The sequence below is a fragment of the Molossus molossus genome, unplaced genomic scaffold (genome assembly GCF_014108415.1).
Source record: "Molossus molossus isolate mMolMol1 unplaced genomic scaffold, mMolMol1.p scaffold_m16_p_8, whole genome shotgun sequence".
Classification (NCBI taxonomy): domain Eukaryota; kingdom Metazoa; phylum Chordata; class Mammalia; order Chiroptera; family Molossidae; genus Molossus; species Molossus molossus.
This window is the reverse complement of record NW_023425402.1, coordinates 31020928-31040534: the sequence shown is the minus strand read 5'-3', so window position 1 is coordinate 31040534 and position 19607 is coordinate 31020928. Positions and strand designations below refer to the sequence as shown.

Below are 19607 nucleotides of genomic sequence, written 5' to 3'. Positions count from 1 at the left end.
GTCTAAACTGATTTAAATTTCAACTAAAATAAATCTGTTTTTCAATTTAAATTTAAGTTCATTTAAATTAGGTAAAAATTTTTTAAAAAATCACCTTCTCTTACACTGGCCACATTTAAAGTGCTCAACAGCCACATGTGACTAGTAGCTACCATATTGGACATTGATCTATGACAGTTATTATTGAATAAAATACATTTCTTATAAGAAACCAAACCCCTTGACATCAAATCAATTGAATTGCACTCTTATATAAAACTTCAATGAGCCCTGGCCGGTTTGGCTCAGCGGTTAGAGCATCCGCCTGCGGTCCGGAGAGACCCGGGTTCGGTTTCCGCTAAGGGCATGTACCTCGGTTGCAGTTTGTCCCCGGCCCTGGTTGGTCGTGCGGGTGGCAGCCACTCGATGTGTCCCTTTCACGTCGATGTTTCTCTCTCTCTCTCTGTTCCTCTCTCTCCCTCCCACCCTATCTGTGCAAAAAATGGAAAAATGTCCTCGGGTGAGGATTAAAAAAAAAAGCAAAAACAAACAAACAAACAAAAAAAAACTTCATTGATATAACAAATCAATTGAAGTGTTAATATAAGATTGAAAATAAGAAATTCTATTTAAGTTTGTATGTGAATGCTTTCATTTTCAGATTCACTTATTTTCTTTGAAATTAGTTTTTACTTACAAGAGCAAAAAAATACCTAAATTTGCACTCTCAGTTGTTTATAATGAATACCAATTATCCTGCTTTGCAACCATCTTAATTACTAGTTTGGGTTTGAAGCCAGTCCACACTTGGAATTTCATTCATATACATATAAATACCTTCAGTGACTTAGGTCAACTTGAAAAACCCATTTAGTCACATTCCCTGGGCCTCCAATTTGTTTTCAAGACATCATTTAAAAAGCATTTATTTTTTGTCTTAGCCATCTTGCCTTGTTTCTGCATCTACTATTTTGCCATTGTATTATATAACTTTCTCAATCAACAACCGGGCTGTTAGAAAGATAGTTTGATGAATATATTTTTATTTAATGTGTGCTGTAATATATATATATTTTTATCAGTTACTGTTTTCATTTTCGGAACTTGTTTCCTGTAAATGATGAAATAACAGCTTGGGATGAAACTCCAAATGTGACTGCAAACATCAAGTGCATGCAGGGGAGTAAATATGTGGGGCTGCTGGACTACAATAAGGCTGTTCTGATTCCAAACGTTAAATGAAGGAATCGTTTTACAGTAACTTACCACACCAAACAACCTCTGGGCTGCACAGACCAGAAAACGGCAAGTCAATGACGGTTCAGTCATGCCACTATCCCAATCAGTTAGAAATTAGCAAAAGTGCCTTGTTTACAGGAAGGCTGATGGCATAATATTCTGACAGTTTTTTCATCCGTGACTATTAAGCACTGCTTGTTTAATTATGAGAAAAAAAGTATAACAACTGGAATCATCCAAGGGAAAAACATACTCATTTTTTCCAGAAACATTAAAATTATGTCAAAGCATTTTAAAATTGATTTGAAGTTGTCCTCTTGTAGACAGAGAGTGGGACATTTTTCAGCTTTCTATAGACACTTTCAACTAAGGAAATAAAAACAAACACCATGATGGTTGAGACTTTGAAAAAAAATGTGTTTGTAAAAAATGTGATTCTTTATGGTGCATTAATCTAGAAAAGAATAATGTCTCATCTAGGACAAAGCTTCTGTTTGTGTTCAACAAGCCTCATCCATTATACAACTAATTTAATTTTGATTTGAATAAGAAGTTAGGGAAGTTAAGAAGTTGTAATTATATTTGAAGTTTTTGACAAAACATTCTGATTATACACCTAACTTAATTAGCAATGCATTTATTCATGTGTTTTTGGAACTTTTCCTACATTTTCCTCTTTATAAACCATGCAGTTCTATCCACACACCAAGAGCATTTTCTTCTGTGCATGGTTAGCTGAAATGTTAAGTCAGAGTACTATGAAACCAACAGCATAGATTTGAATATTTTATTTCCTATTTGTCTCTCTTTCATTAATGGTGACAGACTAAGACCTTAATACACGCAGCTATCTTGTAAATGCATCCCTTGGCAAAAAGTGAACCTTGTGTGAGAATGTCAGTCCACAGAGGCCACAACCACACAGAGTTGACTGTTTTCATTGTTAATCACCTGTAGGTTTGTTCACACTCAGACTCAGGACCAATAGATCCTGCTCTGTTAATTAAACATCCAGAGGAGTTGTGTGAGATTCTGCTACTTTCATGCTCGGCATATATTCACAAGTGAATGTCAGTAACCCACGTACTCGCTGATTATTGTGGTTTTGCCTCTCTGTCGACCTCAGTTCTTGTAGACTGGACTTCTTGTTCCTTTTAAGGCTCCTGTTTCCTGATTCCCAGTTCAGTTTACTGCCTGGTTTAGAGCTCAGCCCCAAAGAGCAGACTGGATATCTGAGAGGTAGGTGTTTCATGGGTAGAGAAACCCATTTCTGATAGTTTCAAAGAAACACCTGTTTATTCAGATGTGGTTAACAGCTGTCTCTCCTCCACAAATCTCTTAGTGCCTCAAAGGTACCTGACCCCAGAAGGAGTGGACATGCCTCTTAGACCTCGATGAGAGGAAGAAAGACAGAAAGGTTAGCAATTTGCTAATTGTATGTTCACCAAAATTGGAGAGGGTAAATCTTACAAATTTGGACTTATAAAAATATAATTGAACCATAATTGTATTGCTTTCTAGGTATGTAACCACGAGCAATAAATTTGTTCTCTGAGAATCATGTTTTCTGTCTATAAAATTGTGATCATAATAGCTTTTCACAAACTTGTTTTTGGTACAAAGATAGAATATATATGAAGCAATTAGAGGGATGCATCATACATTATAAAGGTTCAACTAATGGTAAATAATATTGTTATTATTACCACCTGCATAAAGAAATAATTTTTTATGAAAACAAAAAAAACCAAAACAAAACATAGTGATTTGACCTGTCTGTGAAGTTCTATATAAGTCTGTATATAAGAACTTCTATATCAGTTTGTATGTAAGCTCAGACTCAGTCATACTATTTCAGCTGTATTGCAGTTTCTTTTCCTTAGAACATTTAGAGCAAATCAGAAAACACATAGAAATTGGTTTTCTTTAATGTGGTGCTTGATGATAGAAATAATAATAAATTAACCATATGATATTAGAGATGTACTATCTGAACCTATTATAATGTAGAAATATGTGTGATCGGTGACATATTCAAAGTTTTTGTAGAAATACATTATTTCACTGTTCTGAAACACATACAGTTCTGACTCAGATTATCCAAAGTTCCTCATTGCTCAACAGCATATATGAGAAAAGTAAAATGTTAACTTATAACTTGATACTTTGAAAAACATAATAGAAATAAAATCTAAACATATTTGAGTTCATTTTTTTTTTTTAATTTGAAGTACCAAAAAAAAGTGCCGCTCTTAAAATGCCATAATACAAATGTCAAAATGTATTTCCAAATTTATTTCAAAATTTTATAGACACTTTACTTAGGACAATCCAGTTTGTATAAATAACTGTTATGATCTATCATCCCTGCATTTAAACTGTACAGCAAAAATAAAATGCTATGGTACTGACCTCTTAGACTTAAATTATGTTGTCATTTGTACTGTAAAGTAACTTTCTGTTTCCTCAAATTCAACTTGATTTACTGTTTCAATGTTTGATTTTCTGATTCTGTCAGATAAAAATTGCAATAGACATTGATGAATGTGCTTCCAAGTCCTATAAACATTGAAGTGTAAGATTCTACTACAGTTTCCTGACAGATAAATAACCAGATATTTATACATTTTAGGCCTATCAAATGAATTTTCATTTCAAATAAAATTTTTCAATTCACTACAGATTAGATTTGCTGTGTTAACCATACTACAGGAGTTAATATGATTCTCTTTAAAGATATAAGACTCTGGCCCAGCCAGTGTGGCTCAGTGGTTGCATATTGACCCTTGCACCAGGTGGTCACCAGTTAGATTCCTGGTCAGGGCACATGCCCAGGTTGTAGACCCAATCCCCAGTGGTGGGCATGCAAGAGGTGGCCAGTGGGGGACGTGCAGGAGGCAGCTTGTTGATGTTCTCTCTCATTGATGTTTCTATCTCTCTCTCTCCCTCTCCTTTTCTCTCTCTCTAAAATCAATAAAGGAAAAAAATATATAAGACTCTGAAAAACTCAGACTCTACTTTATTATGTAATTTTCTAAGTACATATCATAGATACATAAAGTAGGATTCTATGCAGGTGGTATCACAATAGACTATTGAATTAAAACAGGGAGTTACAAAATAATATTTAGACATTATACTGTGTGCACTAAACAGTATAATCCTCTGAGTTCATCCATACGTTATTTAACCTGAATTTCCTGAGATTATCAATAAAATATGTATTTCTATTTTGTTCTTTTAAAAAGCTTTTAGTAAAGCTAAGATTATAAAGAAAATTTCAAAGATTATTAACTAATATTTATTTTACTGAGTTATTTAAAAGGTAAAATAAATAAATAGATTAAAAATCTTGGATGTATATATAGTGATTTCAATCCCTAAGCAATATTTACTGATTTCAAAATGTGGAGAAGTTTTATTTTTTCTTTTCTTTTTTTAAGCTGTTGGTGATATTAAAACTATTTAGTATGTGTGAATGCATGTAGGCAGTCATTTGCCGAATCGTATAATCATTCAATTGTAGAAGTGGGTAGACTATTAATGCCTTGGTTTTTAACAAGTGTGCCAAAAGTCCTTGTGGGATACAACATGATGTAAAAGGGACAAAAATGTTCAAAACAGTGACTAAGAACTTACCTCATGTTTGCAATTTCTAAATCTTCCTACAAATATACTAAATATACAAGAAGGTTTAGTATACAACTATACTAAATACGCAATATAAAATGAAAAGTATATACATTTTATTAAGCAGTGATTTTTCATATAATTATACTTACATTACATCATGTGATTTTTTTGTTTTGTTTTTAATCCTCACCTGAGGATATTTTTCCATTAATTTTCAGATAGAGTGGGAGAAAGAGAGAAAGAGAAAGACATCTATGTTAGAGAGACACCTCAATTAGGTGCCTCCCGCACGACCGCAACCAGGACGGGAGATGGAACCTCAGCCGAGGTACATGCCCTTGACCAGAATCAAACCCACAACTCTTTGATCCACAAACCGACCCTCTAACCACTGAGCCAAACCAGCCAAGGAATATCATGTAACTTTAAATTCACTTCAATTTACTCTTCTGTAAGAAGTTACTGAAACTCTTAGCTAATGTGTCTTAGTTATTAGAGTAATCTTGTATGGATATTTCTTTTGTTTTTAAAGGTACTGAGGTCCCACCATCATATTTGGCAATTTTTTGTGCTGTCTCTATATTCTAAGCCTATTACTGACAATGTATACAATGCACCTTGTTTTTTATCCTTCATTTAGTCTTATTTTCTACAAGTACATGAGTAAATGTATCATGCTTTCCACCTGTTGTGTTGATGCTTCTCCAGTTATATCGGTTGTCTAAAGCTTATACTGTAGAGATTTCTCAGGGAGAACTCATGGGGATAATCTTTTCATGCTTACGTGTTGATAAATGTAAATCTGTATCATTTATACTTGAAGGTAAGTTTTGCTTGATATAAAATCCTTGGTTTATGTTTTCTCTTTCTTCTTAAATATGTTAACTTTTCCTAAATATTCAAATATTTTATTTTCTTCTGACACTGTTGCTACTGAAAAGTCTGATGTTAATCTAATTTTCTTTCCATTATATATTACTTGCTGCTCTTACCCCCTTTGCAGGCCCAAAAGATATGTTTTCCTTAAAGTGTAGTAATTTTACTTGAATATGTCTTGACTTTGATTGTTTTGTCTGTATTTTGTGATCTTTCCTTGTAGTATCCAAACACCTTTTTCTAATAAAGTTTTCTTGTATTATATTTTATAAAAGCACAGCCAGTGTGGCTCAGTGGTTGAGCATTGACCCATGCACCAAGAGGTCACCAGTTTGATTCCCAGTCAGGGCACATGCCCAGGTTGTGGGCTGGATCCCCAGTGGGGGGCATGCAGGAGCGGCCAATTGATGTTCTGTCTCATCTATGTTTTTATCTCTCTCCCACTCTCCTTTCCTCTTTCTCTAAAAATCAATAAAAAAATTTTTTTGATATAATTTGTTTTCCTTAATTTTGTTTTATTTATCAGGGAATTCTTAATTCATACATTGAATCTTCTTTGCCTGATTTCAGTCTTTGTCCATGTTTCTCAAATCCTTTGTATTTTTTTTAAATTTCCTTTTTATTTATTATACTAAGTAATTGTCTGTAGTGTTCATTCTTTGTTATGTTCTTTTTGAAAATCTTTTTTTGTTTGTTTGTTTGTTTTTTTACTGATTCTTTCCTTAGTTCTCTGACCTCATTTACTGAGTTTTTCTAATCTGTACATATTTTGTTTATTCATAGGTTTTGTTATTTTCTGAATGTCTTTTAGCATATTTTAAAAGAATACATTGCAAATTTGATCTAGTTCTTTGACAATGTTTTTTGTTTGCTTTTATTAGTTTAGAAACCTTCATTATCTGTAATGAAATTATTCTGTTATTGTTTTTACTTTAATAAATTTGTTTTTGAGCTGACCTTGATACTTTATGTTGTTTATTTCTATGTGTTAATAGTCTTTTTGGACATTTAGAAAGATAAGAGATTCAGGGTAATTTTCCTTACTTCACTGGCTCTGTCTTAGTTTGTGTGTTTTTTTTTTCCCCAGGGGAAAACTTTTTGTTAATTCTTGTTCTAGTGTAGGGTGGCTTGCCTGTGCATGTGTATTACATCTCTTCACCTCTCCCATCTATGTTTGATTTTCCCCTTTATGCACCTATTTTGTCCTAATTCTGCTTAATTTCTATTCCACTTAGAACAATTTCTCCCCAGTGTGGGGTCCTCCAGCTTGGGAAGAGAGCAATGGCAATTCAGTCTTGTGAGTTTATGTAGCTACACTTCTCTGAAGACATTTTCACTGTTCTTTCCTGTACTCACTCATTGTAGTAATAAACAAACCTGCTAAACTTTCCTCTTATTTTTATGTTGGCTTCTTATGCTTCACAGTGAATATATGACAACTGTTTGGGGATTCTCTTGTCTTAGGATCCATGAGATTCACTGTTACTTTTCTTGGCTCACACTTGAACAGATGCACAGAGCATATAGCACTTAGTCCTTGTGGATATTTAGAACAGTTGGTTTGTGTATACTGTGTCATCAAATTTTGTTGTAAATACTGTACATGTGTTTTTGGTTTATTATCTAGTCGGACTGTCTGATTTTAAGTGGAGATATAGAGGCTATCTCAACACAATCACCATTTTTCCAGAATCCCATTCCTAAGGCAGAATATTTATTTATCTATGGTTATTTTTAAAAACGTTATGTATTTTTAGCTTTGTAAGCATATCCCAAGTGAATTTTCTGATATCAAGTGGGCTGAAAATGAAAATTTCTGGTAGTTAACATGTTAATAACTCTTCTGATCTCTAGAGTGACTTTGCAATTTTTTTCTTCATTATTGCAGATACTTTTCTCTTCCCAAATTATATTATTTTATACATTTTAGTCAATGATAACTACTTTCTATATCTATCCATAATCAAAAACATTATAAATATGTTTATTCCTTTTATGTGGCTATAATAGAGACTTTGTTATAATGAACAACTAAGCATTGTGTCCAGCAGGGGTAAATGAATGGTCATTTTTTCTAAATGAGAGAGCTAAGAGAATAAATGTTACTTTAACTATAAATTGTGAAATAATGATGTGATAAATATTTGTATAGGTAATTTTTCACTAATGTAGAATACCGTTTATTTAAAAATTTTCCATTTTTATCCTTATTATTAAAATTATGCAGTTAGTACACATTTATTGTCATGAATGGTGGTAGGCGTAGAGAATTAAATGGTGAAAAATAGAGAAAAGCGTTTTGCTTACAATTGCGTGGGAGATACAGTCAGGTAAATAGAAACTTATAGAAACCAATAGATAATAATCTACAATTTTTTTCTCTATTCTTCCGACAGCCATTTAGGTTATTGCCATATCTTAGCTATCGTGAATAATGTTACAATGGAATATTATTTAGCCATAAACAAGAAAATACTGCTATTTGTGATAACATGGATGAAACTAAAGGACATTATGCTGAGTGAAGTAAACTAGACAGAAAATATATTTTTACCTCATGATATCACTTATATATAGATTCTTTAAAAAAAAAAAAGTTAAATTAGTATAAAACAGTAGAATGGTGGTTGGTAGGGGCTGTGGAGATGTTGGCCAAAAAAGCACAATCTTCCACTTATAACATGAGTGAGCTCTGAGGATTTAATGTACAGCATGGTGACTATAGTTAATAATGTTGTATACTTGAAATTTGCTTAGAAAGTAAAGCGTTTTCACCAAAACAGTAACTTTGTGAGGTGATGACGGATGTGTTCATTAATTTGTTTGTAGTCATCTTTTCACAATGTGTATATATATATATATAATCGTCATATTGCACACTTTAAACATATACAATTTTATTTGTAAACCAAGACTCAAAAAAGCTAGGGAAGAATAGGAAACCTATAGAACAGATTGGTGTCATGAGATGCATGTAAGTACAGGGACAACACAATGGAGAAGGGCTTAACCCAGACTTCCTTCCACAGAACGAGATGACTTCTGAAATCAGTCTCATTCAGACTAGGACACAGACATAAGTAGGAATTAGCTGGCATGTTAGTAACCTATTTATAGCTAAGGAAAATGCATGAGAAAAAGCCTAGAAGTGAGTGAGAATAAAACTTAGAATACTTAAGGAAAATGAGTGCTTGTGGGTGACTGCTAAGTATGGATGGAGAGGGAGTGACAAGACATAAGACTAAGAGATTTAATCAGGGTAGGAATGATCCAAAACCTTGCCAAACATGTTAGGGGTATTAGAGTTCAAATATTAAGAGCACTTGAGACATATATGAGTTGTTACCCTGCCAAATGTTATGCTCCTGCTTGATTTTGGGGAAAGGTAAGTCTGGCTTTAGGATGCAGAATGAATCAGTAGGTGGATAAGATCCAAGGCGAGGAGGCCAGTTACAAAGCTGTTTTCACGTTTAAGAGAGATGTAATGTCAGTCAGAGACAGGTCGTTGCAGTGATGGGTGGAGAACAGATAGATTAGAAAGTTATTTAAGAATTGTTCTGACCTCATACCTTTATTGAAATGGAGGTTAAGTAACCAAATGGGTAAAGCATTTGGCTTTAATTAGTGTCTGGCTGGAGACTTTGGGTCCACTGGTGTCATTTATGAGAAACAGAATTAGAAAAACAAACAGCTGGTCAGATAGATGAAGTCTTAGTTTAGGACATGCTGAATTTGAGGTATGCATTGCACATTCAGAGGATCCATGACAAAAGTGGAGGCATGTCAGTACTGAAGATGTAGTAGAATAAGGGGTGCTACTACAAGAGACTCGTAAAGCAGAAACACAGTGAGAAGTGTAGCCAAGAGAAAAGTATACTTAAAGCCAGAGACAGAAATCTGCACTGGAAAATGATGGAAGACAGGACTCAAAGATGTCAACTTGGACCTGTCTTGAACAATGTCTGATAACAATTTCTGTAGAGAGAGGGGCAGACGTTACTTTTTGTGTGACTGAGATTGAACAGAAACAAGGAAACGGGAGTCGATAAATATGTAAAAAGCTTGGCAACAAATGAAGAAAGAGAGAAAAATGAAAATGATGGACAATGAAGGTTCCTATTTTGTTTTGTTTCAAGACAGAATGTTTTAAAATGGTAAAAAGGGAAATTGTGAAGATTCAAGTAATGGAGGAAGAGACAATACTGGAAGATGCCCCCAAATTAGAAAAGTCTAACAACCACATGGGTAGAGGTAATCCTGTGTCCCTTACAGGGGCGCGGGATGGAAGATGTGAAAAATACAGGAGTAAAAGTGGTTAAACATGAAGCTGAAAGGTCCTGATTTGATGGAATTTTCCTATAACTTCTCTTCTCTTTGGGTGGTAAAAGTTAGTCTCTCTCCCTCTCTCTCTCTCTCTCTCTCTCTCTCTCTCTCTCATCCTCTGCACTCATGTTATCAACAATTTATTGGCTGTCACTGCTCATGTGTTCACATTGCAACTCCAGGTTTATTTGTTTTTTTCTTTTTTCATTTTAGAGAGAGAAGAAGAGAGAGGGGGATAGAAATATTGATGAGAGAGAATCTATTCGCCTCTTCCTGCACCCCCGCTCCTGGGGATCAGGTCCACAACCGGGTCATGGGCCCTGACCAAGAATTGAATCGGTGACCTCTTAGTACACGGGTCAATGCTCAACTACTGAGCTACACTAGCCAGGCTGCAACTCCAGGTTTTGTCAAAGTCTTTTCAATTCTCATTTTGCTAAAATAAATAGAGATAAATAAACCTTTAGGTCAGGTTATGGAGCCTTGGTTAACTTCATAATTTCAGATTGAATTTTCACACCCAACCTGTGAAGACAGCCTATTGAGCAGCCAAGGACACCCCATGGCAGGAGGGGAGGCGGGGGCTGGGTGACTGGCTGCAGGGCCTGGTGCCTCCTCTGGTTTCAAAGCAAACAAAACAGCATGTGAGCCTAGAATCTGAAATGGAAACTCTGTGTGAGTCAGGCACTCAGTGTCTGTGGGTGGAGCTCAGTTCACCTTTGAAAGGGTCTTATGTTAGCAGGATGAGAGGTTAGAGGAGTATAGAGAAATGTAAACATATACTATTGTATCTAAGAAGGGTTCATGAAAAGCATCAGAATTTTATAGATACCGGAGAACAGGATTGATTTGCAGTTTAGCATTAACAAATTTGATTATTGCATTCACTCAAAGCAATGCTTACCAATTCTTTTCTTTTCTTTTAATTGTCTTTTTTACATCAGCATACACATAATAATTGGTAACGTAACTCTTGACATGCCCAAAGAAGCTTGTTTGAAGGCAGGCATAGCTGGGATCAATAACTAGGCTCCTCTGGAAACTATGTTTGGTACGTTGACACAAAGTTTGAAAGCTCTAACCAAGCTTTACTTCCTGTTGAATGTCACTAAAGACAACAGCAAAGGAATTGAAATATTTGCAAGAGAGTAGTGCTTTTGCAGAATGGAAGAAAGAATATATTTATTATTTAATAGATGGAGCAATGTGATGGAGAGGGCACATCTATGCCTTAGCCATGGGAGTGTGCAACTGATGTGAATTCGATGTGAATGTCATTGGAGAATAGAATGTTAAGGAAATGAGGCACTGATATACGTGGCGGCCCAGTGGATGCTGGCATTATTCAAGATGATGGAAGTAGGATTGAGAAAGAAGATTTCTCATGCATAAATTCTTCAGTACAACAGGAAAAGTTACTAAGAGGATGAGAAACATTAGCAATGAATGTATAGAAGCTGGTGTCACACATTATATTAAGCTTTACAGGACAATGATTTTTTTTTTTTTTTACAGGAATAAGTATTTATGTACAGAAGTACTGTGACTGAGGATTTTAACCCTATCTTTATACTGTTAACTCTTTGTGTTAGAATTGACAGCTGCTTCTTTAAGAGACATCTGTTTTACTGAAGTTGTGATTAAATTATTAGTTTCCTCTATTCTAATAATATAAAAATAGGTATTGACATCAAATTAAAGGACAAGATGATAACTTTGGGAGAGAAGTATCTTCTCTCTGCCATGGTACTCTTCTTGCATTGTTCTGCCCATGTATTTAAGTATGCATCATGCCATAATGCATATTATGGAACATAGGCATACACTAATGCTGCTATTCTCTAGAACTCTCTTTACTCGTATTAGTAGTTAATCACTTTTGCTGGTTAATATTTCTTTGTATTAAATATTCCCTGTTCAAATTACTTACGTGGTTTCTGTCTCCCATCTGGACCTTGATACGTCCAGAATGGCAGCCATTCATTTCTGTCTAAAACAGCATTTCATGCATTCGGAAGCATGCTTTTTGCTTTTCTTCACATTTCACCCTCTCTAAAACCAGGGAAAGGCCAGCACTTGATGGTGTGTGCTTATTAATTTGTGGTGCATACAATAGTTTATGGCATCTCAGATTCCATTAAATACGGTGAGAATTTTCTCCACTCTGTTAAAATTAGTTACCAATTGTTTAGGGACTATAGAGTATAATTATTTATGTATGCTCAGATATTCAGGAGGAATATCCTGTCTTAGTTTTGACATATATTTCATCCTGATGTTGAAAAACTACTTGGTGGGGGAGTTTGAGTTAGTGTGTAAATTGAAATTACCATCTGAATTACATCTGTGTATCTCGCCACGTTTTGAATTTATGTAACTTTCTTTTATTGTCTACTTTTCCTCCTTCCTTTACTCTGATCCAACAGACAGATATCATAAGTATTAGTGGTAATGAAAGTAGATATCTAATTTTTAGAAAATGCATTGCCATTTTTCTCCTAACAAGGTCATTTTCCTAAACTCCTTAAAGGTGGAATTAGGAAATAGACCACTTTCTATACGATAGCCTTCCAAGAATAAGAATTCTACATGCTAAATTTGACTTATCATATTTGAATGACCAATCCCATTTGCTGTTCCTCCATAGTTAAGCAGATATTACATAGCTCATCTCCCAATTGTTGCATGCACAGAATCTCATTACTATCCTCATGGCACCATGTGTAACTATTTGTGAATGAATAAATACTTTCACGGCAGTGAGATTAGTATATGATTAGCAAGTGTCTACTAAGAAAGGAACTGATTTGGAAGCATAAAATCTAACCAATTTAGATACCTTCCCTGATGAATTCAAGCTTGAATCAATTTATACTCAGACTTTTGAATGCATTGTAATTTTGACTAAAAACTGAAACAAGATTATTTCTGCAAATCTAATGTCTCCTTTCTGAAGAGCTCTTTGATGTAAAGTCTGCTGTACCATGAAATAGGTCTGTTGTACTTTTCCTTTCAACTCTGATGACATGCCTAATAAACTCTTGCTTCATTATACAGCAAAATGTATTCATTTCTGAGACTGAACATTATAGGAAAATGGGTTTCCATATTGTTATTCCACATGATAGACTATTAGCAAATCTGCAAGTGTATAATTACCATAAGTAATCTTGTTACTACCAATTGTTCATGACCTAGAAATAGGTTCAAAATTGCTAATAGTACAATCAGAGATAATTTCTAACATTCATGTGGCTCACAGCTTTAAGAAACGTACATAATTTCACTCACTTCATTGTAATTCTAACAGTAATATATATGTTTGGACAGTGAAAAGAACCAACATTAAATTTGAAAACTGATACTTTTTTTTTTCATTAGCTATCCATTAATTATGAGGACACTCTGAGTGATCAATAATGAGAAAACTTGGTATTAAACCAAGCTAAGATTCTATGGCTTTGAAAATGCCTGCCTTCAACAAACAACAATATTTTTATGTTTATGACTGTCATTGAGTTATTTAAACTGAGACATTATAACAAAAACTAAAGATAGCCAGTAAGCTTATTTTATAGTAATGCTAGTAAATTTTATATATTTTTAAATATTTCAAAGAGTGTATGCAGTTAATACTTATGGGATTGGTCTTATAGAAATGGTCATAGAAGGGAAAAATAAGAAAAGTGATGATTTCAAATTAAAATATGTGATTAATATTATTTTGTGCATTATCAAAAATATTAATTTACAAGGCCAATTGTCATTTCTAAACATTTGATGTAAAGTCTGCTGTACCACGAAATAGGTCTATGGTACTTTTCCTTTCAACTCCAATGACATGCCTAATATACTCCTGTTTCATTATACACAAAAATGTATGTGGCAACACTGTAAAGAGGAATCACTAAAAATCTGATTTTGTGTAATTTTATTGAAAAGTTTTTGCTTTCCCACACAAATGATTTCTAAATATATCTTGTGATTTAATTTTTAAGACCTAAAAATATTTAATCAGCATAAACAAACAAATTAACAGATCATAATCTATGAAATAAATACTTTTAGCCAACAAAATGTATCACAGTTGTACGTGAATTTTTTTTTGTTAATCCTCACCCGAGGATATTTTGCTTTTTTGTTTTGTTTTGTTTTGCTTTGTTTTAGATAGAGTGGAAGGGAAAGAGAAAGAAAAAGAGAGAGAAACATCAATGTGAGGGAGAAACATCGATTGGTTGCCTCCCATATAACCCCAATCGGGGTAAGGGATTGAACCTGCAACTCAGGTACATGCCCTTGATGGGGAACCAAACCTGCAACCCTTTAGTCCAGTGGTTCTCAACCTTTCTAATGCCACAACCCTTTAATACAGTTCCTCATGTTGTATGTGGGTGTGTCTGCATGTGGGCAGACCTGCCTGGAGAGGGATAGAGGAGTCGTGTCTCAGTTCCTAAGACCATCGGAAATATCTGTTTTCAGATGGTCTTAGGCGACCCCTGTGAAAGGGTCATTTGACCGCCAAAGGGGTTGCAACCCACAGGTTGAGAACTTCTGCTTTAGTCCATAGGCTGACACTCTTAACTGTTGAGCCAAACCAGCCAGGGTATGAGTGAATTATTTTTTTAATTCATAAGCGTGTTCCTGTGATAATCTTATCATGTAACTAAATTTTTCATACACGTTCATTAGTTTCTGCTTACTCTATAAACTCACAGTATACATTATGTTGTTAAACACCTGTAGGTCCAGCAGGCCTGGACCCTAAACTAAGGGTCTAGAGGCTTCCTGGGGTCTCACTCACACAGGGAATCATGCCTACTGCCTGGACTTTGTCATGGAGTCTGTATGTGGATATCAAGATAAGCAGGAGCCTTAAGGTCTAAACTCACCATGCAAGGTCATTCTGCCTATTCAGCCCCTTTGTCCAAGACTTAAATAGTAATTAATTAGCTTTCAGTTTGAGTCCTGAGTAAACCATTTTTTCCAGCTCTTCTACATAGAATCTATAACTGTTCTAAATTCACCTATGAAAGTATATTTCTGGAAGTACAGATACACAGACCACTCTTAAACCTATTGTGTCTGTGAGTGTTTCAACCAAAAAATAGCATTCTTCTTCCATGTCTGAGTTTGAACCAATGTATAAATAATAGCACTTCCATCTAACAGAAAACCAAAACATTCACTTGATTAATGATAAGCTCTAGAAAGATATGGCTTAGTATAAGATACAAATGGTACTTCCAATCTACAAAGCAGAGTACTTAGGTCATTGCCTACCACCAATGCCGTTAAAGACCGTCATCGACTCTCAGGCCAACTGGGCTTAAGAACTTTGACTATTTTGCACCACAAAGTAACTCATTGCACAGTTTTAGGGGAAGAATAATTGGATGGAAAAGAGGCCAAGAGTTTTAAGGCAAAGTTTCTCTAAATAGAAACTGAGAATAATAAGGAAGAGATATTTTCTCTCTTGGCCGGTATGGCTCAGTGGTTGAGTGCCCACCAATGCAGCAAGAGGTTGCCGGTTTGATTCCCGGTCAGGGCACAGGACCAGATTGTAGGCCCAATTTCTTGTGGGGGGCATGCAGGAGGAGGCCAGTCAATGTTCTCTCTCATTGATGTTTCTAACTCTTTCTCCCTCTCCCTTTCTCTCTCTGTAAAATCAAAAAAAAAAAAGGAAAAAAAATTGTTTCAATGGTGTGAATTAAAAAAAGAAGAGATATTTCCTTTAACTGAAGGTTTCTGCCTCGTTTAAATCTATCATCAGTGAAAGTGATGTTTTCTCCCTGGCTCCTTAAATCAGGCTTCTTAGATATTACCTCTGATCTGGGCTTTAAATAAGACAGCTATAGTTGTGGTTTGATTTGAAATTAAATGATCATTTTCCCTACTTTTCTGGCCAGATTCTACTCTAATACCCCAACAGAAGCAGAGGGGAGTGCCTTAACTCCCTGTCTTCTACCGAAGGAAAAAACCTATTGCACCAGGCTATTCAGTGAGATCTTTCGTTGTAGTAAATTCAGAGTTTTTAAATTAGTATTAACCATTCACAAAGGCTTATACACATGAAAAATAATTTGATACTAATCAAAACAAATTCAATGAGACAGCAACTTCAGCCTCCTAACTAATAATTAATGACTAGATGAATAATGTGCTGCCATTATACGTTTTATGGAAAATTAAAGGCAATTTATGTATAATTTCAGAAGAATAAATTTTAAATTATATGATGTTTTTATTCTAATTTTTTATTGTTTTATTTGTTGTCACATGATTCCATATCTATGAAATATTTTATGTACTAATAATGGACTCTACCTCTCAGGAATTCATGAATTCACTTTAAATATCTGATGTGGTTCAGTTTTGTACCAAACACTGTTTGGTTGATGGGGAAAGAGTTGGTGGTAAGACACAAGATTCTTGCTCTTAATGTAGTTTTGTAGCTAACTTTTCATTGAGAAGAAAAATAAACAAAAACAAGAAACCCACACACAGTGTGTGAGATAGCAATAAGTTATATAAGGCAACATAAAAGAGGATTATGTAAAAGAAGGTTTGGATCATCAAGGTAAACTGGTTTGAGGAGTCTTCATTTATAGTGAAATCTGAATGAGGAGTTAGGGGGTGGTGGGGCACTTGCCAGGTTTACAAGCATGCTAGTCTAAAACCCTCACTTATAAATGAATAGGAACCTAGAGAAACCCAATGTGTCGAAAAACTAAGTAAGTGAGCAAGACCGGAGCAGGATGAGTTGTATGTTGAAAAGTTGTCAGGGACCATATCATATAAGAAAACAAGGTTAGATGTTATTTGAAGTACTGCCAGAAAACATCATACTGGGTTTATATACTGTGCTTGAATATTTTTTAAAAATCACTCTTTGTGATGTGGACTGTAGTAGAGGGAGGGTGAGAGCAAGAAAAACCATGATTATTATTCTTATTTGGGAAAAAGATAATTATGACAGACTTGGATATTATAATTGAGATGGAGATAAATAAACAGATTTCGGATATTTTCAAATGTAAAGTTGCCAAGACTTGCTGACACATTCAATGAGGGTAAGGAGGAATAAAAAACTCCTAGGTTTTGTTATTTCTCATAGTTAATGAGGAGGAGGTAGAGCTACTTAGAGTTTTGCCCGTGTTAAATTTGAGATGCCTCTGATATCCAACACGTGGTGCCCTGGGGTTCCAGTCCGGACGAGAGATTTGGACTTGGGAGTTTTTGTCATGTAGAGGTCATGGTATAGTTGATATTTTCTATACGTCTGTTGATGGTTTACATTAAATGAACTGGCAATGGTAGGTAGAAAAATGTGTGTTTGAATGGAAGAATGAATAAAAAAAAAATGAAAGCAATAACTAGTGGGCAGGAGAAGAGAGGAAAGACTTTCAGAATCTAGGCAAACCACTAAAGAAATAAGGAATATGAAAGAATTGAAGAGGTGGAGTAAAGAAAGCGTAGCATGTTTGAGGTACTGTATGTGAGGCAGGGCTCTGATTATTAAGACTGCCTTTTGGTCAGAGCATCATTCTTATTTTATGGCTCCTGCAAGGAGAAGCCTATCACAGTGAGATTTAGTCCAGATGGAGCAAGAATTAAAGAAATTTGCCTGAAAAAAATATTACCAAGAAATAGATAAAAAGCTATTTAAATATAGAAAATGAAAACTAATTTGAATCTCTGTGCGTTTTAGACAGAGTTGAAATATAGACCTGAAAATATATTAGGAAGGAAAATTAAGGTAATTTAGAAATTAACTTCTAAAACTTATTTTTAAAAAAAGGTGTAGAATGCCTGATTATTTAATCTGTCTATACAGAAACTCACAAACTAAAAGGTTGCATAAATACTATTTTATTGAATATATTCAACTGGCTATGCTTAACAACATATTTGTAAAACAAGTGGAGAGTTTAATGCAGCTCACTGAATCAAATTAAAAATCTCATTTAAATTCCATTTACATTTTGGCAATGAAAGCTGTAAAGTCATATATATACATGCACACCTAAAATGCTGCCTATTGTCAAATCATGTGGAACATAATCGGAAATTGAACAGAGTCGATCATAAATTCTGTTTCTGACCATCATTATGATATTCATTGTGGCACTTGGACTTTCAGTATTTTGTTAATGATTTGTCCTGAATCCAGATTGCAAATGAATATCTGTCTTTACAGATACGATGCCATTGTCCTTTGGGTGCACTAAGTCACTGCTAATTTTTCATTCATTTAAGAGAGATTTTTTTGGGGTACCAATAGGTATTAGTAGCTATTCTAAGTACTAAGATACCAGAATGAATACTTACTCCCTCCGCCTTTTTTACATTTTTAAAGGAAAGGTAAATACATAGCACTTACTTGCAGAAAAGGTCATAAATACTGTAGAAGATGAAACTGATTGCCTGTGCCTGGAAAGAATAGGCAGAGGCTTCCAGAGATGACCTTGGATAAATGTTTTAGAAAGGAATTGGGGAAAATTAAAGGCATTTAATAGTTATTGTTGTTGGTGCTGGCTTTGGCAGCACATGTACTAAAATTGGAATAATACAGAGAAAATTAACATAGCCTCTGTGCACGGGTAACCACAAATTCATGAAGCGTTCCATATTTTTGTTTGATCCCCAGCCCCAGTTGGGTTGTGCAGAAGGTGACCGACTGGTTGATGTGTCTCTCACCCATCGATTTTTTTCTCTCTCTCTCCCTCCCTCCCACTCTATCTGAAACTCAATGGAGAAATGTCCTTGGGTGAAGATAAAAGAAAAAATAAAGTTATTGTGGTTGCTTAGAGCAGAGGATGCATGTAAAGGCAGAATAAGGGAGATAATCCCAGGAAGGTAGGGCAGGGTCAAGTTTAGATGTTTCTGTGGACTTTCTTGTGAGCTTGTCACTTTATTTTCTAATTCCATACATTTCAGGCTAGACACAGTAACATTCTCTAGGGGTATTTATATAAGACTTAGTGAGAGTCATAAGAGTAATTGAAGCATCATCCGATACTATCAAGTTGCCATACAAATATGTATCATGGGGTAGAATGAAATATATCTAAACAAGGATAAAATGTGGTGTAATATTCAAGATGTACATGAATTTTAAAATTAAAGTGTCAAATTTGTAAATAAATAAATAAAGAAATGCCATACTTACAGGTATCTCATCAAACCTTGTGATATCTGAGATCATAAATTCCCTGTCTTCATCAGTTGCTATTGCTTTAATAGATAAGCTTTGTCAGGGAGAAATTTAAGGCTGGAATTGTAGGGTATTTCATCAGATGTGTCTTTAGAAATGTAAGCTGGTAGAAGTGTAGCATTTCATTTGATTCGAGGAAATTGGTTTCAGACAAGTGGGAGTCACATTAGGAATTATAACTGGGGAGGTCATGGTGATTTGTTTCATTTGCTGCGGAGATGAGACCCATGTTTCTTGGACTTCACCAGAAAGAGAGAAGAATATCATATTAAGAATATAAATTAATGTTTTATTATTCCCTTCCACTCTTTGGGAACTATAGGACTATGGGAATCTTCACAGA

The 19607-nt window shown here is 34.8% G+C and overlaps 1 protein-coding gene and 1 non-coding gene across 2 annotated transcripts in view; both read left to right on the top strand.

Annotated features, from left to right (window-relative positions):
- Positions 1–19607, top strand: part of EYS (eyes shut homolog) — a 1629530-nt gene that overhangs the window by 478233 nt on the left and 1131690 nt on the right.
- LOC118622074 lies at positions 18579–18684 on the top strand. The gene has a single exon (XR_004957911.1). It is a non-coding gene; the product is annotated as a U6 spliceosomal RNA (small nuclear RNA).